The sequence below is a fragment of the Microcaecilia unicolor genome, chromosome 13 (assembly GCF_901765095.1).
Source record: "Microcaecilia unicolor chromosome 13, aMicUni1.1, whole genome shotgun sequence".
NCBI classification, from domain to species: domain Eukaryota; kingdom Metazoa; phylum Chordata; class Amphibia; order Gymnophiona; family Siphonopidae; genus Microcaecilia; species Microcaecilia unicolor.
The window spans coordinates 41,235,309-41,258,550 of NC_044043.1; the positions used below are offsets into that span (position 1 = coordinate 41,235,309).

The 23,242-nt window shown below is 43.0% G+C and overlaps 1 protein-coding gene across 1 annotated transcript in view; it reads left to right on the forward strand.

Moving 5' to 3' along the window:
* NF1 (neurofibromin 1) overlaps positions 1–23,242 on the forward strand; it is a 464,504-nt gene that overhangs the window by 12,884 nt on the left and 428,378 nt on the right.

Sequence of the window (23,242 nt, forward strand, 5' to 3'; positions counted from 1 at the left end):
CCTTAATTTCCCTGTTCCACCCTAGCCTGGCTGTTTCCCGGGAATTATTCAGGACGAATACCGCTTGTGCTATTGGTAATGTACTAGGCTTTTCTATGAAAGCAATCATCACCTCAGACTCCTTTGCCTTCAGATTCTTCCCTTGGGGTGCTTTCTGGCTCAAAAAGGCCCAGAGTGCCCTGGGAGGATCAGCAGTTGAATTTGGAATTGGAGTCGGCTTCTTTTGAAGTTTTAGATCTGGACCTGGAGGCAGAAGGTGATGGGGATGAGGATGATGCCATTGCTGTTTCTGAGGAGTTAACTCGGAGGGAGGCAGACTCAATAGCTAGAATTTTTCACAAGGAGCATTTGCAGGAAATTATTTCCCTGGCTTCCTCTTCCTTGAATTTTGAAGAGGTACAGCAGCCTACAAACCAGCGCATGGTTGACCCTTTGGTGAAAGGGGTCTCTAAGGCTGACAAGTCTTTCCCTATGCATCAAGATATATCAGGGATATCGTGCAAGCGCTGTGGGATGTCCGGGATGGACCTTCAGGTAGGCTCGCTCCATGGTGAGATTGTACCTGTTTCTGGAGCAGGAAAAGGATTGGCTTAGGACTGGTAGTGGATGCGGTGGTGTCGGCTGTAACTAAGAAGAATACAGTTCCGGTGGATGGTGGCATGGCCCTTAGACATGCAAGACCATCGTTTGGAAACTGTTGAAGCATTTCTTCGATGTTTCAGCCCTGGCAGTGCAAGCGGCTATCTCTGGTGCTCTAGTAGCTAGGGTGTGCTTCCGGTGGTTGGAGCGAATCTTGGATAGGGATTCCGACAATTTTTCTTTAGTTGATCAGGAGCTGGCTAAGATTGAGATGGGTTAGGCTTTTTTGTCAAATGCTCTTTATGATTTGCTTGAGCGTCATTTAAGTCTGTGGCTCTAGGCGTGGCAGCTCGACGGACTCTTTGGCTTCAGGGCTCTTCAGCAGACGCGGCTTCCAAGCTAAGTAAGTTTCTTTTTCGGGAATTGCTCTTATTTGGAGAGGACTTGGGTAAGTTGGTTAAGAGTTTAGGGGACACCAAGGTGCCTAGGCTTTCGGAAGACTGGCCATGGGCTTTTGGCCAGGGGTATTCGGTGCCTAGAAGTAGGGGACTTGATTCCAGGCATTTTTGGTTGGGCACTGGAATCTCTTTTCAGAGGTCCTGTTATTTCCAGTATACGCAGCCCTTTCATGGAGGGCGCCGAGGTGGCAGAGACGGCACTTTCTCTTCCCAGGCTCAAGGTCGTCACCCACAATGGAGGTTTTCGGGTCCATCTTCCAGTTCCAGTTGGAGGTTGTTTGACGGAACGTCTCTGGAGATGGGCCCAAATTAATTCTGACCAATGGGTACTCAAAATTATTCGTGAAGGTTCTCCTTAGAATTTGATCACTCCCTACCGGATGCCTTTTTGGAGTCCTCCTGTTGGTCTAGAGAGAAGGCTCGAGCAGTCAGGGAGACATTAGATCGGTTGGTGTCTCAGCGGATGGTTAAAAAAAAGGAAGGGTCCTTCCATCCCATCCTTGATTTAAAGAGAGTCAACAGAGCCCTTCGGGTTTCTTCTTTCTGGATGGAGACCTTGAAATCGGTGATTGTGGCTATTCGCTTGGGAGAATACCTTAAGGCACTCGATGGAGGCCTATCTGCCTTTCCTATTCGGCTGACACATCAGTGCTTCCTCTGCTTTGCAATTTTGGGTCACTACTTTCAATTTTCTGCAATGCCTTTTGGCCTCACGATGGCTCTACAGATGTTTACCAAAGTTATGGTCATAGTGGCAGCAGCTCTTCGCAGACAGGGCATTCTGGTGCATCCGTGCCTAGATGACTGGCTAATTCACACAGTCGTATCTGAAGAGTTGTTGAGCAGCAGCTCAGGTGGTGCATTTCCTGGAATCACTCGGTTGGGTGATCAACCCGCTCAAGAGGTGTTTAGTCCCGTCTCAGACTCTGGACTGTCTGGGTGTAACTTTCAGTACCTTCAAGGAAGAGTATTTCTCCCAGAGGCACGGATTTGAAAGTTATAAGCTCAAGTGCGAAACCTCAGCGACCAGAGAACACCGTGTGCTCGGGATTATCTGCAGGTACTAGGATCTATGGCAGTGGTTATAGAGGTAGTACAGTGGGCCAGGGCTCACATGCGCAGTCTCTTCTCTCCCAGTGGTCACCTCAGATGGACTGTCTGGGAATCAAATTGCCTCTGCCAGTAGCAGTGTGTCAGGATCTCTGATGGTGGCTGCAGTCGAGCAACTTGTCTACGGGACAGCCCCTGGAGTTGCCTCGGTGGATGGAAGTAACCACGGATGCCATCCTCCTATGCATGGGCCAGCTGGCACAGGGTTTATGGTCCAAGCAAGGAGGTGAGCTGCTCCATCAATTTGTTAGAGACCAGAGCACTACAAGCATTCCATTGTTTCCTCGAGGGCAAGGCAGTGCATGTCTTGTCGGACAGTCAATGGTGTACATCAGTCAACAAGGACGAAGAGTTGGCAGCTGGAATTGGAGACAGTTGTGCCAATGTCATGGGTGGAGAGCCACCTTGCACATTGCAGGAATCCTCAATGTGCAGGTGGATTTCCTCAGTTGTCAGACCCTGGATCCAGGGGAATGGTCTCTCAGCTCGGAGGCGTTAGAGGCCGTTGTCTGCAAGTGGGGTCGCCCAGTGATGGATTTGATGGTGACTCATCAGAATGCCAAGGTACCACGCTTCTTAGCTGCAGGAAAGAAATGAAGTCAGAGGGTTTGGACGCGCTGCTTCATTTATGGCCGCCAGACCTTCTGGATGTCCCCCCCCCCCCCCCCCCAGCCTCTGATGGGTCGCATCATTCAAAGGATAGAGAATCATCGGGCCTGATGATTCTGGTGGCTCCATACTGGCCAAGGCATTCGTGGTATGTGGATTTTTGGCGTCTGCTCATGGAGCTCAAACTTCAGCTGCCTGGGTCTGTAGGCCTTCTGTCTCAGGGTCTGGTGGTCATGCTCAGTGTGACTTGATTTTGTCTTGGGGCTTGACTTTTTAGAGGGTTTGTTTAAGAAAGTGCGAATATTTGAAGGACGCTCTACTTCTTTGGCTTATATTTTCGTTTGGAGGCCTGGTGTGCCAAATGGACAGTTTCTCCTTTCAGAGCTTCAGTGTCTCAAGTTCTAGATTTCCTGCAGCAAGGTCTGGACAGAGGGCTCGCATTGGCTTTGCTTAAAGTTCAACTAGTGCTGCTGTGTGAAGGGCAAGCCCTTGAATAGACATCCGGATGTGGCTAGGTTCTTGCAAGGAGTAAATGTGTTGCATCCTCCCAGTTGGCCGTCCTTTCCTTTGTGGGATCTTAATTTGGTCCTCTCAGCGCTTACTTGCTCTCTCTTTGAGCCGTTGGTAACGATATCCTTTAAGGATTTTACTTTAAAAATGGTGTGTTGGGTAGCTATCTCGTCGACTAGGTGGGTGTCGGAATTGCAGACATTATCATGCAGACCTCCCCTTTTGGAAATTTTAGTGGATCATGTAGTCTTAAAACCGGTTCCTTCCTTTCTGCCAAAGGTTTTAGCCAGTTTTCATGTCAATCAGTCTCTGCTCCTTCTGTCCCTGGGAGCTTCCATGATATCAGAGGAACAGAAATGTTTACATAAGCTAGATGTAAGAAGAGTGTTGAAAGTAGAGAATGACATGGGGAGAAAGTTTGTCCCCGTCCCTGCAGGTTCTGTCTCCATGCCCTCTCCGTCCCTGCAAGTTCTGTCCCCATCCCCTTCCTCAAGGGCTCTGTCCTCATCTGCAGAAGCCTCGAACAATTATGATTTTATATCTAAATCTTTTTATTAAAGTATAAAAAGGAACAATATGCTGTGCAACTATTTTGTATAAATTACAAATAGAAAAGAATAATAACAGCAAGCAGCTATAATAACGCTCCTCACCACCACCTTCTACCCTTCCAACCCCAACAATTGCTGATTTCTACTACCCCAAGGAATCCTAATCCACCCTGTCAAAATGTCCAGGGATACAAAATAGAACCCATTCTGTGTGCCCTAGAGGGGAGAAATATGCCCTATGAAGCACTTTCTAGCTCTCCTGTCTTCCACAATCCTTCCTTCAGTAGAAGATTTCTTCTTAGAAGATGTGCTGGTAGCAGAATGTACAGCATCCCCCATGCATATTTTGCTAGTTGTGGCCAGCATGTTTGCTTGTTCCTTCCAAAAAAATCAAAATATTGTCTGCATCACTCAAACACAAATAACAGTCCAGTTAATTAACAGGCTTCAAAGTAGAAAATGACATAGGGACAAAGTTTTTCCCCATCCCCGCAAGCCCTGTCCCCATCTCTGTGGTTACTGCGAGTCCCTGTCCCCATATCGTTCTGTAGTTGAAAGCATATGTACAGAGATTGGAGGAGTTTCAACGGTCAGACCGCCTTTTTATTTTACTTGGGGGTGGCTGCAGAGGTTTGGCAGCGTCTAAGGCTACTCTGGCTAGTTGGATTAAAGAGGCAATTGCCTTGGCATAAATTCTGAAAGGCAAACAGTTTCTGAACACGCTTAAAGCTCATTCTACCAGAGGACAGGCGGCATCTTGGGCGGAAGTCTCTTTGGTGGCTCCAGTTGACATTTGCAGAGCGGCCATCTTTTCTTTCCTGCATTCATTTGTTAAGCATTACAGAGTAGATGTTCAATTGCGCTGCGAAGCAATTTTTGGTGCTTGGGTGCTTGCGGCAGGGCTGTTAGTGTCTCTCCCTTTGTAGACTGCTTTGATACTTCTCATCAGTTCAGCTGGGCCAGTCCGGAGTGACGATAAGGAAGGAGAAATTAGGTCCTACCTGCTAATTTGCTTTCCTTTAGTCACTCTGGACCGGTCTAGCTCCCACCCTAGATGGATTCAGTTGGTTACGTCAGGTTGTATGTTTTCTTACCCTTCTTTTTGTGGAAACAGTAGCAAATTTGGGGAACCCCCCCCCCCCCCCCCCCCCCCCGGAAACAAAACAATTCCTTAACAGACAATTCTGATGGAGTGATTGAACTCCTTTGTGTCAGCACGATTCTTTTACAACGTATGCATATTTCAGTTGCTGTGGGTCCCAGCAGGACATAGATGTTTATTTCGTTCTTCTCTTTCTTTGTTACTGATATACTGAGACTTGCCAGGCCTGAGATGGGCTCTCAATGGCTCATGCAAGAAACAATATTCTCTGTCTCCACCTGCTGGAAGGCGTGCACAACCCATCAGTTCAGTTGGGCTGGTCAGGTAGGACCAAATTTCTCCTTTCCCCTTCCTCTGTTCACAAAGTCAGACATGTTTGTGAAGGGAACTTGATGTAGAGAGGCATAGTGAAATGTTTCTTAGTATGCCGGCAGGGGCAATATGTTGTGCAGTTTGTTAATTTCTCTCTAAGGGGATTAGCTGCTGGATTCTGTATAGGTTTTCCAAAGTTGGGCAGAGATTCATACATAAACTAGTTGGTCAATTAGGTTGTAGCAATCAATTATTGGTGTCAACAAGCACTTAATTGGTAGTAATTAGGAGTTACACGCGGATTTGCCGTACACCCTATTCTATAACATGCATGCCTAAATTTCTTAGTGCACAATGCCAAAGGGGTATGGCTATGGGAAAGGCATGGGCAGGTCAGGGGTGTTCCCAGAATTTAGGCATGGTGTTATAGAGTACTTGCATTTCTGTGCCTAACTGCCATTAGTTTGGCGTGGGCATGAACATTCACACAAACCTTTGGCAGGTGTAAATGCTTGCACCCAAAGTTAGGCGTGAAATGTGTGCTAAGCTAACATTCTATAAAAGCCATTCTGCTCCGAGAACCCTTTACAGAATAATAGCTTGGCGTGAAATGTGTGCTAAGCTAACATTCTATAAAAGCCATTCTGCTCTGAGAACCCTTTACAGAATAATAGCTTGGCGTGGATCATCCCTGCACCAAATGTTGGGTGCCATTTATTGAATCTACCCCTAGGTGTATGTACGGATGGGGCTAGGGTCTTGGTTCGGAACACAAGAATGGGTGTTGGGTCACACTCTCCCCACTTCACTCCAGCCCTACCTACTCCTCTTTAGCTCACACCACTGATCTCCCCCCTTTTCTTCCCATCCTTCACTTAAAATGTCTCTTAGGCAGGGGCTGAGTTGGGCCCTGTAGTTGCTTCTAACAGTGTTGCCTCACCACCTACTGGTCTTTCTCCTCAGCATTACTTGGACTGGCAGCAGGAGAAGCGCTTAAGTGTACGTTATTTTCTGCCGCCACGGAACCAGTCTGGCAGCATAAGTTGCAAGAATATGTGCTTCTTTCTGTCAGATTTGACCCCTCAGCAACAGGAACAATATGCACTTAAGCACATCCCCAGCTGCTTGTCTGACAAGGTCAGTTGAAGAAGTTTGGGAGATATAGGGCAGCATAATTAGAGATAACTACTGGACCTTCTCCATTAAGCTCCTCTATATCCTGCTGATGGGGCCTGTCCTCCCACGGCATCTTCTGTCATGTTGCCTCTGCCAGGGCCTTCACTGTTTATGTGGGAGAGCTTGGTCTTCCTACCACTCGTCAGCCCACTGCTTCTTCCCTGTTCTCATTTGTTCTGCATTTTTGTGTGGGCCCGCGTACAGAGAGGATGGACTGTCAAATAACAGCATGCTAGCTTTTTTGTGAACAGTGATCCTTAAACTATTTTTAAATGATTTTAGTCACTTATTCTCAACCATATATATGATCATCTAAGATTTTTTTCAGTTTTTATCCAGATTCCTCCTTCTCCATTATGAAATGTGAATTTCCATTTGTTAGACAGGAAGAATAAGAAAAGAGTCCAGGGATATGTAGATAAACAGCAAGAGGCATAGCAACCCCAGTGAAACAAAAAGGTGACTTTTCTCAACTAATAACATTTGCGGAAGAAAATTAAAAAACAAAACAAAAACAAACCCCTCTCCCCGAAAATCCTTAGGAGGGGGTACATTTATTTTTTTCAAACTTTTATATATTGATACCACAAACAACAAAACAATCGGTATGGTACCATTACAAGAGTGCTAAAAGAACCAGAATGGATCAGAAGAACAGGCACAGCAAATTCCAAATGTGGCTTCATTCAAATTTGAACCAATACTCAAACCCCTTTTCTCCCCCCCACCCCTAATCCCACCCACCCAATTAAGTGAAACAATATACTACCTAATTAAGCATTCAAGATTCTGCTGTGGGTCGCTGGCATTAAAAGTTTCCCAAAGTTGGGCTCAGGTTTTCAAAAAGGAGTCACCCTTTGAGGAGACCAAGTCAGATATTTCCTTGCGTCCCAAAGAGCAGAGTGGAATCATTGAGGACCGCCAATGTGGTACTGTTTTAATGTCTGCCAATGGTAGTGCCAGTGGTAAACTGGATTAGGAACTGGTTGACTGGCAGACGCCAGAGGGTGGTGGTGAATGGAGTTCGCTCGGAGGAGGGAAAGGTGAGTAGTGGAGTGCCTCAGGGATCGGTGCTGGGGCCGATTCTGTTCAATATATTTGCGAGTGACATTGCCGAAGGGTTATAAGGTAAAGTTTGCCTTTTTGCGGATGACACCAAGATTTCCAACAGAGTGGACACCCCGGAGGGAGTGGAAAAGATGAAAAAAGATCTGAAGAAGCTAGAAGAATGGTCTAACGTATGGCAATTAAAATTCAATGCGAAGAAATGCAAAGTGATGCACTTAGGGAGTAGAAATCCAAGGGAGACGTATGTATTAGGCGGGGAGAGTCTGATAGGCACGGACGGGGAGAGGGATCTTGGGGTGATAGTATCTGAGGACCTGAAGGCAACGAAACAGTGCGACAAGGCGGTGGCCGTAGCTAGAAAATTGCTAGGCTGTATAGAGAGAGGAGTGACCAGCAGAAGAAAGGAGGTTTTAATGCCCCTGTATAAGATGTTGGTGAGGCCCCACCTGGAGTATTGTGTTCAGTTTTGGAGGCCGTATCTTGCGAAGGATGTTAAAAAAATGGAAGCGGTGCAAAGAAAAGCTACGAGGATGGTATGGGATTTGCGTTCCAAGACGTATGAAGAGAGACTTGCTGACCTGAACATGTATACCCTGGAGGAAAGGAGGAACAGGGGTGATATGATACAGACGTTCAAATATTTGAAAGGTATTAATCCGCAAACGAATCTTTTCCGGAGATGGGAAGGCGGTAGAACGAGAGGACATGAAATGAGATTGAAGGGGGGCAGACTCAGGAAAGATGTCAGGAAGTATTTTTTCACGTAGATAGTGGTGGACGCTTGGAATGCCCTCCCGCGGGAGGTGGTGGAGATGAAAACGGTAACGGAGTTCAAACATGCGTGGGATATGCATAAAGGAATCCTGTGCATAAGGAATGGATCCTCAGAAGCTTAGCTGAAATTGGGTAGCGGAGCAGGTGGGGGGAAGAGGGGTTGGTGGTTGGGAGGCTAGGATAGGGGAGGGCAGACTTATACGGTCTGTACCAGAGCCGATGATGGGAGGCGGGACTGGTGGTTGGGAGGCGGGAAATACTGCTGGGCAGACTTATACGGTCTGTGCTCTGAAAAGGACAGGTACAAATTCAAGGTAAGGTATACACATATGAGTTTGTCTTGGGCAGACTGGATGGACCATGCAGGTCTTTTTCTGCCGTCATCTACTATGTTACTATGTAATAGTCCGTGCTGGAGATCAATTTCCTGGAGGATCAGTTTCTTGGCCATCATCAACACAGAGCTCTTGAGTAAAGTGTGTATATCAGTTGTCGAGCAGAAAGAGACCAACCAGTTTTCTAGCTAGAAGAAACATGACCATTAATCTGACTGTAGAAGTGCTGGTCACGGGGACAAGTCCAGAACATGTGACCCAGGTGAGCCCCCCCCCCTCAAATCAAGCACCGTGGACAAGAGTCATCCTCATGCACTGTAGCCTGAAAATCTCAAGTGGGGGAGATATACAATCGCATTACAAACTTATAATGAAGTTCCCAAAGGAGAGCACTTTCAGTAAGAGAATAAATATTGATCAAACAGGTTTTCTAGAGACCATTTCTGGTCAAAGGGAGCATAATCATAATTTGGCAAGGTGTTCCATAGATATCCATGATAATATTTGAGAGGAATAGACAACTGGACATCCAAGCCATACATTGTATTATACTGCTTCCAAACAGCAGAGGTCAAGGCAGATCATGGCAGGGAACAAACATAACGCTGTAATTGTATATAGGCAAACTAATCACGCTCCAGTAAGGTGTATTCCCCACAAAGGTCAATAAAAGCTTGGAGCCCCCTGTCCTTATCAAGAACACGGTACAAATAAGATACCCAACGGTCTGCCCGGAGCTGGAACGCCGAAGAGGTGCCACCCACAGGAAAATGGGCATTCCCGGCTATAGACAAAAGAGGGGAGGCTGTTGGAGAAAACCCATGAAAGCAACATAACCAGCATCACACTTTGCGCAAGGGTCCAAAAATAATGGAAAAATTGTGTGTGTGTTTGGGGTGGGGGGGGGGGGGGCACCTGATGCCTGCAACCAAAATGCAAAATGTTGAGAGTGAAGCAGCTTTATCTCTGTTCGGGCACAAGAAAAGAATTGGGAGCTCTGAAACCAATTGGTAAGATGCCACATATAGTATGCCACAGAAAACAGGTAAAGGTCCAGGAGGCCTAAGCCCCACTTGGGACATGATAGCATCAAGCGCGCCACAGGGATAAAGGCTGTACACTCCTGCCATAGATTATTAGACACCAATCCGTGTAACATCTGGACATCTTTGCACTTTAAAAGCAGGGGAAGGATCTGAAACACATAAACCCATTTCAGAATGATAATCATATTAAAAAGAGCAATACAACTGAAGAGGGATAGCAGAAGGGAATGCCAGCCCTGCAAAAGATTGCAGGTGTCATTCTGCAAGTGGTGGTTATTGGGAGCGTATAAAGGGGTTAGATCCGGGGAAATGTAAATTCCTAAATGTATATTTCAGCTGCCCAGAAACTCACTGAAAAGGAAACAAAACCATCCACTCTTCCTTAATGCTGGGTTGGACAGACCAGGCCATAGATTTCTGAGGATTTAAGTGAAACCGTGGAAAAAACTAAATTTGTCATTGACACTCAATAAACTTGACACAGTCTGTTGAGGATGGGTAAGCGTAAGAAGGAGGTCATCAGCAAATGCCAATACTTTCACATAGAGTCCAGGAAGAGATATACTACTACTACTTAACCTTTCTAGAGCGCTACTAGGGTTACGCAGCGCTGTACAAATTAAGGACGGTCCCTGCTCAGAAGAGCTTACAATCTAAAGGATGAAATGTCAAGTTGGGGTAGTCTAGATTTCCTGAGTAGAGGTGTTGTGATTTTGTAAGCTCTTTGAGCAGGGACTGTCTTTCTTCTATGTTTGTGCAGCGCTGCGTACGCCTTGTAGCGCTATAGAAATGCTAAATAGTAGTAGTAATAGTAGGTGCCGAAAGCGACATTGAAGAGGTGGGCTTTGAGCAATGATTTGAAGATGGGTAGAGATAATGGGGTCTAACTGGATCGTACGGCGTAAAGGCTCCAAGTACAACAAAAATAAAAGAGGGGAAAGCGGACACCCCTGATGGGTGCACTTTTGCACCAGAAATGAAGCAGAGCGCATACCTTTCACTAACAAAACCATTGTAGGCTGGTGATGTAAAGCTCGAACCGCCTACAGAAACCATCCTTGTAGCTCCACAAACACAAGGACCTAAAACAGGTAATCCGAGTTGACCTGGTCAAATTCCTTTTTGCGTCCAGGCTGACCAATAACAAAGGCACCTTTACGGCCCAACTCTGCGCTATAGACAAATGTACCCTCTGAATATTCAAGACGGACTGGCGCCCGCTAACAAAGCCCACGTGATAATCTCCCACCAAGGATGGAATAAGAACAGCTAAATGATCAGCCAAAACCCAAGCCAAAATCTTAAGGTCCACATTAAGTAAAGAAATGGAACGGAAGGATTCCAGCCGGTCATGATCCTTGCCTGGTGTTGGAAGCATTCAAGGTTTCACTAGAATGCGGAGAGAAAAAGCCCCCTGCCACCACAGCCCTGTAATAAGCCACTAATGGGCCACATAACTGAGGTGATAACATTTTGTAGTATTCATTGGTGAAGCCTTCAGGGCCTGGTGCTATCCCCGCAGATAAAGATTTGATAACCACCTGACTTTCCAAAGACCGGCGCAACATGCTCAGCTTGTGTCGCACTGTGGTTGGTAAACTTCGTAGGCCAGAATCCTCCAAGTAGTCTGACTGCAAGGGGCCCATCAGGGAGGGGACAGCAGTATACAGAGAGGAAAAGTAATCATAGAAAAGCTGAGTAAAATCCTGGGGGTAGTGCACCCTTGTCCCATCCCACACCAGTGTAGTCAGAATGAACTGTCTATGGGACCAAGTGCGCACAACTCAAGCCAACAATTAACCCGCCTTATTCCCGTAGTGATGGAATTGAAATTTACAAAAAAATGAACATTTTTTAGTATGGTCATGAAGTAGGGAATTAAGAGCTGCTAAAGAGGCAGCCATGGCATTCTTATTGTCCTTCGTAGGGGTTCAGATATATACTTGTTTTGCCGCCTGATGCTCCCATTCCAAATTGATTAATGCCTTGAGAAAGCCGCTTGGCATGGGTACTCATATAGGCGATCAGATCACCCCACAAGACTGCCTTCGAGGCCTCCCAAAATAAAATAATCACAGTGTTCCAAGTTGGTGTCTACGTTAGAAAACCCATTTTTGTCCTAAATACTCTTGAAGATCCTTATCTTGCGCCAAGTAAGCAGGGAAGTGCCAGGCTTGCTGAGGGTCTTCCCACTGACCCAGGTCCAGATCTACCCAAACAAAGTGTGATCAGAGATTGCCATAGATCCTATTTCCACACCCTAGATCCTATGGAACCAAGATTGGGAGATCAAGATGTAATAGATTCTCGACCAAGTATGGTGCAGTTTAGAAAGGTGAGTGTAGTCCTGCGCAGAGAGATATAGTAAAGAAGATCTAAAGTCTTAGAAGTATGGCAAGCCCATGCCCTTCCCCACCACAGGGCAGACTCAAGACGATGACCGATCCATGGTTAGATTATACACCTGGTTAAAATCCCCCGCCATCAGCCAGGCATCAGAATACTGAAAGCCTAGATTGATCAGTTGGCAAAAAAACACTCATCATATGAATTTGTACCATACACAGCACAAAGATAAAACTTGTGGCCCTGATAATTAATATGAAGCACCACATAGTATCCCTCCCCATCCTTATCCACTAAATGAGTTTGGCAGGGTTGGCCCTTTCTGAGTATAATAGCAACTCCAATTCCCTGACCCATTGCTTGTGTAATTTAGCATGCTTCTCAACAGTCAAATTGGTTTCCTGCAAACAACCAATTGCAGCATTATGATGTTTTAAATGGGACAAACCCTTAGAGCGCTTTATTGGGGAAGAGATCCCCACCATATCCCAGGAAATAATGCGTGGGGTAAGGCAGCTAGCTACGACTTCTGAGCGAGAGATATATATGAAACGGAGAATTCTACTCAAAAACAACCCCTGTGGCACCCAACCTTCCCCAGTGTCAGTCTCCGCTCGCAAGACAATAGCAAAACATAGCCATCACAGCCATTGAGAAACAAGACCATGCACTTGCAGAAATACACATGCTGATAAGTTAGGTAGCAGACTCAAAAAAAAAAGAAACTGCAACCCCCCCCCCCTCTCACCCATGTCCCCCCCGTCCCAATCCCCGAACACACCGCATACTACTAGCTTCCCCCACCACTGCAGGGAAAGATAGTAGGTCCTGCTTAATCCTTGCAGGACCCCCCCCCCCCCAATACAAACATACAGGACTCATTCACACCCCGTCCTCAGACTCCTAAATTAATCAGAAACTGCATTGCCAATAGTGACAGCACATATAATACAGAGGTCTTATCCAGAAAGAAGTACCGCTAACCCCCCCCCCCACACACACACACACACACTAGCCAACTAACCCCAGTCCAAGGCCAACTGTGTGCAGCAGACACTATGTGGCCATCAAGCAGAAACAGGCACCAAAGTGTTGAGCCAGTCCAAGGCAGCCTCTGGGGAAGCATAGGTGGACCACTTGCCCTTATGATAGATCCACAAGGATGCTGGGTTTTGTAGAGTAAAGCAGACCTTCTTTTCTACCAATTTTGAGCATACAGAATTCAAGGTTTGTCATTTCGCTGTTAAGGTTACAGAGTAATCCTGGAACATGTGTATCGGTCAGCCCTCAAAACGAGTTTCCTCCCGATTAGCCCAGTAAAGCCACAAAACAGAAGTTTTCTGCAAGTACCGATGAAACTTGGCAATGACGAACCCTTGGCCGCAAGTCTTTCGGCCGCAGTTGACCCAGGCGATATGCTCTATCTAAGTGGGATAGAACCATCATCCCCTGCCTGCTGGAACCACACCAACAACCAGGTTTCCAAAGTAGCACACAGCTGGGAGTCAAGCACTGATTCTGGGAAGCCCACGAAGTGAAGGTTATCTCGGAGCGCCTGATTCTCCAAATCTTCAAGCTTTTGCTGCTGCGCATGGGACAACTTCTTCAAGCTGTAGTCTTGTGGGCCTGGACCGTGTTCTCCACATCTAAGACATGGCATTCCAGCTTCCCTGTTCTCTGCGTCGGTTCCAAGGTAAGCTGGGAAAAATATTAAGTTGCTCAGACAATTTGGTGAAGCATGAATCCAGTGCCTTCACAACCGCTACTGTGATCTCAGGCACGAGATCAGGCTGATTTGGGGACAGCGGGGCCTGTGAAGTGTCCACCATCTTATCCTCGTGCCCATGGCCCCGCTTCTTCTCCTATCTGGGAAGTCCGGATGTTCTCTGAGGAGTGCATTGGATTAGATATTTATCCATATGCTATTACCAAACCAGACAGGGAGGGTCCGGGCCAGGAATGAGTGTTGCAAGGTGCAGATTAAAAATGATAGAGAGTGGGGTTCCTGAGCAGACCTCCTGGTGAGGGGTGTGTGTACATTTTAATGACTTGAATGTATTATGTAGGAGCTACATCCCTCAAAAAAACTCAACTTGATTGTTTCTTTACTGTTGCTTTCTGTACAAATCTTATTCATGTCCCTTTGTTTTTCAGCATAGTTTATAGGTCTCTGTAGTTTTAAAATAAAAAGATATGTACTTTTATTTATGGCCACATTGCCTGCCTTTGAATGTTTCCTTATCTGAACCTACTTTTCAGTTCAGGAAATACTTCTGTTTTACATTCATATGTGATGACTGAAATTCTGCTGAGTATAGCCATCAGTGTCCACTTTAGTTAGAACCATAATGAATGGAACTCATTAAACACAATATGCTGTCAGAACTTTAAAGATGTGTTTCAGAAAGCAAATAATATTTGGAGCAAACAAAATAAAAGTCCCCATAGTTTGTAACTGAATTACCTAAAACTCACTCGTATAGTTACTTTTGAGAAATTTCTGAAGTCACTGGTGATTATTACTCCTGGCTCCTTCCTCACCATAAATACTTACTGACCTGGTATACTCTTCCTGTATGCTTGAAATTTTCTTTGCATCAGTGCCAATACCCCTCTTCTCATAATACAAACATGCCATCACGCACCAACTTCCTAAATAAAATAGGAAATATAAACAAAGTTCCTTCATCAGTCACAATACTAGCCATCGAATATTGTAAAACTGAACCTACTGATATTTAATCATAATTTTTCCAACCCTATCCCATTATAAAAAAAAATGTAAATTAATTCAACATTCTCTACTCTAATTGGAGCACACCTAAGCTTACTCCCAACACTCAGCTCACAATCAAGCTCATTTTCAAAGCACTTAGCCTTCCAAAGTTCCATAGAAACCTTTGGAACTTAGCCTCCCAAAGTGCTTTGAAAATATGCCTACATATCACCCAGAAGTAGCTCTAAACACTGGAATGGTGTGCATATGACTTCTGTGAACATACTGCCTGCCTTGCATGGTTTTCTAAAAATTACTAACTAAGGAAAACTAGTCTGAGAAATAGATCTCAATAAAAGAGCTTCTTTCCATATTCTAATATGGCCAAATGGCCAGAAACCAATGGACTCTGGCAAGTACACACCAGAGACATGATTGGTCTGTGACCTTTTGAAGAATTCACCAAGTGCAACTCAAAACAAAGTATCTAGTGTTCACAGAGAAGTATTAATATCTTAGCTTTGATGAATGTTGCCAGCTTGTGTATAATGGAAAAGCTGAATCCTTCCAACATTTCACTTTACTTTTCACTGAGTAGGTCCTCCGTTTGAAGGTTGTTTCTTATTCTGATGAACACCAAGCAACTTTCAAACTCCAGTTTTGCACAGGTTAAGATGCATGCTAGTTCTGAACCCCCTATCTGCCCCCAGCATAGACAATGGAAGAAAAACATTAATAGCTTTTTGACTAGTGCAGCTTATTTTAGAGGTCCTAGCTAACCTTTATTTAATGGGACCAGGGAAGAAAAAAGGGCATCGCCCTATGCTACCTCAAATTTTCTCTTATTACTCCTGAGGAATTCTTTAGTTCTGCAAACAATATTTTAAAATTCTTCAAAATTCTATAGACTTTTCCTGCAAACTGTTGAAATATAAAATTTGGCTTTCCCCGCACCAGGCCTGACACCCTTCCAGATTTATCCCTCCTAAGACTTGACCTTCTTCAGCTCTGTCTCTTTTTCTCAATTTTAGCTTGACACTCTTTCCAATCTTGCCACTTCTCAGCTTTCTCTCTCTATCTGTAGTTTTCTTATCCTGCTCCCAGCTGTCTTTTCTTATGTCTGCTCTCATGTTCTGTCTTCCCAGCCCCCAGCAAGTCCCACAGCTCCCTCTGTTTTCCTGCTCTTTCTTTCCCTCCACTTTTCCGCAAATACCCAGCTCATTCTCACCCCCATAAGCATTCATCTCCAGTTTGCCTTTTTCATTATGATCCTTGTCCTCCCTCTACCCCAGCCTTTTTGTTTTAGCTCACAAAGCTCAGAGTTTTTGGACATTTTTCAAGCAGTTTACTTTATTGATTCTGATCAATTGTGATCTTTGGCTGTAAAGAAAGTGATTGTTTGTACACCTTTGGTCACAGTTAACGGTTGAAAACATATTTGCTCCTTGTTTCAACAATGACTTACATATGTTGTATCAGAGAGGCGGTGGTGGCATTCATAAAGTGGACTTGAGCAGACAGCTTTTCTTATACTTTTATCTATCATTTGTTTCTTGACTCAATGAAAACATTTTTATTCTAAGAAGCCCCAGACAGCTGTGATTCTTCCTCGTGAACTGTTTGCATTAGTGCAGGATTTAACTTTGCCACCTATTGTTTCTAGTGAGAGTTAACAATACAATACAGGTATTTTTATACTTCAGCAGCCAAAAGCATATAGTTCAGTGCGGATTTACAAAGATGTACTAGTCATCCATTTCTGGGAATTACAAATATTTATATGCAATAGTTAAGCATCTCATTAGCTTCAGATCTAATAACAGAAGGTAACACGTACCAGAACTTTATGACCTGATAGGAAAATGTTGATGAAAATAGAAGCTTGTATTTTATCGTTTATTAATATACCACCTGCCTCGCAAGCAAATCGAGGTGGTTTACACATGCAATAATATTTATAAGAAGCAAAAAGGAACGGCATTGTAAAATAGGAAAGGGCAAGTGCACAGAACATACATTCCTGTACTACAGTGTTCTAACCAGTCATATCACTTATACAAAGCAGAAATTACTAGAAAAACTATCTCGCACTGCAGAAGCAGACAATCTTCAGGTTCCAAAGGCGATATAAAAAAAAGTGAGTTTTTAAAGCTTTACGAAAAGCAGGATTAGAAGTGTCTAATCGAAGGTACTGTGGAAGAGAGTTCTATAATTCAGGCTCCAAAAAGAAAAAAGCTTGTGCCCTTGTAGATTCCCATCGAGCTTTAGTAGGGCTAGAAATAACCAGCTTGCTGTCATTAAGAGAACACAGACTACGTGTACGGGATGATGACAGATGAAAGATATGCTGGAATATTAGTATTAAACACTTTTTTATGGGTTAAAGTGAGAATCTTAAATTTGATACAGTACTTGATAGGAAGCCAATGTAGCGGTATAAGAGAGGAGAGATATGATCAAAACGGTTTGCCTGGCAGATAATGAGCTGCTGTATTCTGTAAAGTTTGAAGTCTTTTATTGATTTGATTTAAAGATCCCAACATATATAATATTACAGTAATCATATTGCGAGTGTATGAAAGCAAACGTAAGAGTGCAATGCAATCAAAATTCAGCAAGGATCTGATTGAACTTGCGAAGAAAGAAAAAAACCTGTCTTGATCACGTGTTAAATCTGAGCGGAAAATGACAGTGCAGAATCAATAATGATACAGAGATTAAGCAATTTTCTCAGGATTTAAGACAAGCCGATGTTCGAAAAGCCATTGTGCCATCTGATTCAATGTTGGAGAGGTTGAAGGTCAAATTTTAGCACACTCACATAGTACGCTAGTCATTTTTAACAGACAATTCAAGAAATTTTGATTTCTAAGCTTTAAAACCTTACAATTAGAGGGAGGATTTATAAGTTGGCTCATATCTGTATCTATAGCTATAGGTGCAGTTCTAAAAAAGATTTTATGGACAAACAAAACATTTGAATTTGGTATGTGTTCTAATTGGTAAACTGGAAAGTCAACAAGCAAGAGAGAAACATGATCACATTTTCTGAGTAGATTAATCTGGCAATTGTTTTTTTTGAAGCATTTGAAGCTGTTATAATATAGTGTTTGAACAACCAGAGTATAAGACATTACAGTAACATAGTAACATAGTAGATGACGACAGAGAGAGACCTGTACTGTCCATCCAGTCTGCCCAACAAGATAAACTTATATGTGCTACTTTATGTGTATATCTACCATTTTCAGGGCACAGACTGTAGAAGTCAGCCCAGCACTAGCCCCACCTCCCAACCACTAGCCCCACCTCCCACCACTGGTGCTGCCACCCAATCTCCGCTAAGCTTCTGAGGATCCATTCCTTCTGAACAGGATTCCTTTATTTTTATCCCACACATTTTTGAATTCCGTTATTGTTTTCATCTCATCACCTCCCGCAGGAGGGCATTCCAAGCATCCACCACTCTCTCCGTGAAAAAATACTTCCTGACATTTTTCTTGAGTCTGCCCCCCTTCAATCTCATGTCATGTCCTCTAGTTGTGCCACCTTCCCATCTCCGGAAAAGGTTCATTTGCGGATTAATACCTTTCAAATATTTGAACATTTGTATCATATCACCCCTGTTTCTCCTTTCTTCCAGAGTATACATGTTCAGGTCAGCAAGTCTCTCCTCTTACGTCTTGTAACACAAATCCCATACCATTTTTGTAGCTTTTCTTTGCACCGCTTCAATTCTTTTTACATCCTTAGCAAGATACGGCCTCCAAAACTGAACACAATACTCCAGGTGGGGCCTCACCGACAACTTGTACAAGGGGCATCAATACCTCCTTTCTTCTGCTGGTCACACCTCTCTCTATACAGCCTAGCAATCTTCTGGCTATGGCCACCGCCTTGTCACACTGTTTCGTCGCCTTCAGATCCTCAGATACTATCACCCCAAGATCCCTCTCCCCATCTGTACATATTAGACTCATACCGCCTAACACATACGTCTCCCGTGGATTTCTACTCCCTAAGTGCATCACTTTGCATTTCTTCACATTGAATTTTAATCGCCAAACCTTAGACCATTCTACTAGCTTCTGCAGATCCTTTTTCATGTTTTCCACTCCCTCCTGGGTGTCCACTCTGTTACAAATCTTGGTATCATCCGCAAGAAGGCAAACTTTACCTTCTAACCCTTCGGCAATGTCACTCACAAATATATTGAACAGAATCGGCCCCAGCACCGATCCCTGAGGCACTCCACTACTCACCTTTCCCTCATCCGAGCGAATTCCATTAACCACCACCCTCTGGCGTCTGTCCGTCAACCAGTTCCTAATCCAGTTCACCACGTCGGGTCCTATCTTCAGCCTGTCAAGTTTATTGAAGAGCCTTCTGTGGGGAACCGTGTCAAAAGCTTTGCTGAAATCTAAGTAGATTATGTCTATAGTACGTCCATGATTCAATTCTCCGGTCACCCAGTCAAAGAATTCAATGAGATTCGTTTGGCACAATTTACCTTTGGTAAAACCATGTTGTCTCGGATCTTGCAGCTTATTGGTTTCCAGGAAATCCACTATTCTTTCCTACAGCATCGCTTCCATTATTTTTCCAATAACCTAAGCGAAGCTTACCGGCCTGTAGTTTCCAACTTCTTCCCTATCACCACTTTTGTGAAGAGGGACCACATTCACTCTTCTCCAATCCCACGGAACCTCTCCCGTCTCCAAGGATTTATTAAACAAATCTTTAAGAGGACCCCCCCCCCCCCCCAGAACCTCTCTGAGCTCCCTCAGTATCCTGGGGTGGATCCTGTCTGGTCCCATGGCTTTATCCACCTTTAGATTTTCAAGTTGTTCATACACACACTCTTCTGTGAACGATGCTATATCCACTCCATTCTCATATGTACTTTTGCCAGTCAATCGGGGTCCTTCTCCAGGATTTTCTTCTGTGAAAACAGAACAAAAGTATCTGTTTAGCAAATTTGCTTTTTCTTCATCATTATCTACATAGCGATTCGCAGCATCTTTCAGTCTCACAATTCCCTTATTTAGTCTTCCTCCTTTCACTAATGTACCTGAAGAAATTTTTGTCACCCCTCCTTACATTTCTAGCCATTTGTTCATGTGCTTTCACCAGATGTATCTCTCTCTTGGCTTTCAGTTCATCCGGTATTCCTCTCCGTGTTCCTCTTGAGTTTTGCTGTATTTCATGAAAGCCAACTCTTTAGCCTTTATTTTCTCAGCCACTTGCTTGGAGAACCATATCGGTTTCCTTTTTCTCTTGCTTATATTTACTTTCCTTACATAAAGGTTTGTGGCCATAGTTATAGCTTCTTTCAGCCTGGACCACTGTACTTCCACTTCTTGTATGTCCTCCCAGCTCATCAGCTCCTTCCTCGGGTATTCCCCCATTTTACTAAAAGTCAGCATGCTTGAAATCCAGGACTTTGAGTTTTGAGTGGCCGCCCTCCACATCAGCTGTTATATCAAACCAAACTGTTTGATGGTCACTGCTGTCCAGTGTAGTCAGCCAAGTGCTGTATCAAACAAAAGTTCTCTAGGTATGACCAGAACTGACAGTCTGATCAAACAATTTTCAGTTGATTTAACTCTCAAATTCCACTAGAATATAAGTTTCCTTTAGTAAATAAATCCAAATATTCCCAATAATTATAGCAGTTTCATCAATGTAAAATGCAAATTTATAACCAGCTGGGAGACTAAGTTTTTGTTTTTGCCTAGGACTGGTAGAACCTTTCCACAAAGTTAGAATGCTACAGGACCAGAAGCAGTTAGAAAAGCCTATCCTCTATCAGAGCTAGGCAGGAAAGGAAAGAGGGTATTATTTTTTTGTTGTTGTTTTTGTCTTTTTGGGAGGGGGGGGGCAGGGTTAGAAGACAGAGAACTGCACCACAATACAGATTCACAGGACAAATTAATTAATCAATAAACATTAAATTCCAGAGAATAGATATATCAGGTAGCTAAACCTATAGCCAAAATGTTGAGAAATTAGAATAAAATAATCAGAAATCACTTAGCAGTATTTTGGTTCAGGTCCAGCACATGGAATGCTACAAACAAAGTAGTAGTCTAGTTGTGGGAAAATTAATGTCTGAGTTACCATCTTAATGTAAGAACTTTCTTATAGTCTCAGTGAATAAAGATTTCAAAGTATCATTTTTTGCTAGCATATTTACATGATGTTGAAAAGATAGAAGAGGATCTAGAATTACACCTAAAACTTTTAAATTTGGCTCTACTTAATAGTTTTGTGCTTTAGTATTCTCTCCATTATAAGAACTTAATTTGAATAGCTAAATCAGAGAACTTTGTTTTTTTCTATATTTAATTTCAACAAGTGATTAGTAGCCCAGTTTTCAATTTTTGTGATAGTCATGATCCATGGCAGAGTTTCCCTGATTGGAGTGGATTGGAACAAGGATTGTTATATCAAGAGCATAGTTGGCAATATTTGTAAAGCTTTTCCTAATATGAGAATGTTAAAGTAGGGGATAAAGGAGATCCCTGTGATACTCCACAATTTAATGACCAAGAATTGGAGGTTTCTATAAGTTTTACTCTGTAGTACCTTATATTGCAAAAAGCCCCTAATCCAATTTTAAAAAATTCCTGAAATACCAATATTATCCAGTATCTCCAAAAGTAATGCGTAATCTACTAAATCAAAGACACTTGATGAGTCATATTCTAGGAGGAATTGCCTGGTGTCCTTTGCTGAATAGGTTCTGAACATCTGAAATTAGGGTTCCTGGGAGAGTTTCTGTGCTGAATCCTTGTCTAAAACCTGATTGTGTTGGATTTAAAAGATCAAACTGTTCTAAATAATTGGAAAGTTGTTTAGTTACTATTGCTTCTAATATTTTTGTAAATAGAGAGGGATGTATGCAACAGGCTTATAGTTATGTCAGTCTTATCACCAGTTGAGTTTTAAGAATAGGTTTTAGTGTATCTACTTAAAAGATGGGGAAATAAACCCTTCTCAAGAGTTTTATTGACCCATGTATGAAGCCATGTAAGAAACATTGATTAAGGTTCATGCATCAGAGATGAAGGACAGGAATCAAGTTCACAAGAAGAAGATGAAAATTATTTCAGTACTAATTGATTTTCCTAAAGATTTACCTGGGTAAATACATTCCAGATTCTGTTTACTGGTATATTATCGCTGGTCTCTATACTTGAAAAGTAGTAATTTTTACACTGTACTGAATAATGAAGGACCCAGTTGTGATCTGATATTAGTTATTTTATATCTGAAAATGGTTGCTAATTTATCTTCTGTGGGTAAGTTAATCAGTGGAGAGTGAATGTAAAGCAGTATGCTTTTCTGGCAATCGTTAGTTGTTGTTTGTATGTATTGATTAGTCTCCATTTAGACCTTGTTTGTGGCTCAAGGGTTTTTCTCCAATTTTGTTCCTATTTTCTACATTCCTTTTTAGCAAGTATAAGGTTTCATTATACCATGATAATTTAAGTTTTCAAGCAGACTTCCTTTGTTCTAATGGCGCTGTCTCATTTAGAATTTTATCTACTTGCTCTACTCAGTCATTTATTATTAATTGTGGGTCTCCAGTTACATTTTGGAGAAAGGGAGATATTTTTGTCCACATCTTTCTTTGTTCCCTCATTGGTGAGGTTCCATTTTGTGGAATAGGTTGAGAACGGAATTTTAACTGAAATGTCTTCTGATATATATGGGATATCTAGGAGTTAGTTTAAAAACTGGTTATATGCTAAATACTATGAAAGTGGCAAATGTTCACTCAGTCCTAAAGAAACCTTCCTTAGATCCTAATACCTGTTGTAATTCATATCATCCAATTTCTAGTCTTCTTAGATACAGCTGGGCAGTATGTTGTATCAGCTTCATACTTGTATAGATCATTCCTTAATGGATTCCAAACAACATGGGTTTAGAAAAGGTCTTGGTGTTGATGATAATGACAGCACTAATGGACAGACTCTTTTGGAGTCTTAATAAAACAGTTACAGCTTTAAAAAAATAGTTTTCTTAGATATATCTGCTTTTGTCTCGGTAAACCATTCAGTTCTTTTTCAGAGGTTGTGCTCTATTGGCCTTGGCTCAAATGTTTTAGCTTAGTTTCATTCTTACAATTGACTAAAGAGTTGGGCAAAACGTCTCTGATTGGATTGGGTTTAATTAAGGTGTTCCTCAGGAGTCTGCCCTATTGGCAGTATTATTGAATTATTAGTATATGAAGGCATTCTGTAGTCTAGTATTTATGTACGCAGATGGCATCTTGGTGAATTTATTTTTAAATTTCTTTTAGTTTTACTGTCACTGGTATAGCTGTTTGTTTTCAAGCAGTAATTACTTGGTTAACTAGGCATGGATTGGTGATCAATATCCATAAAATGGACATACTAATAATTTCTAGGACGTCTTGAGAATATATGGCCTGATTCTGTTTAATTTGGTAATGTGTCTGTATCTGTGAAGTCAGAGTTGACTTGACTTGGTATAAAATTAGATTCTTAGTTGACAATGTATGCACATGTGGATTATATT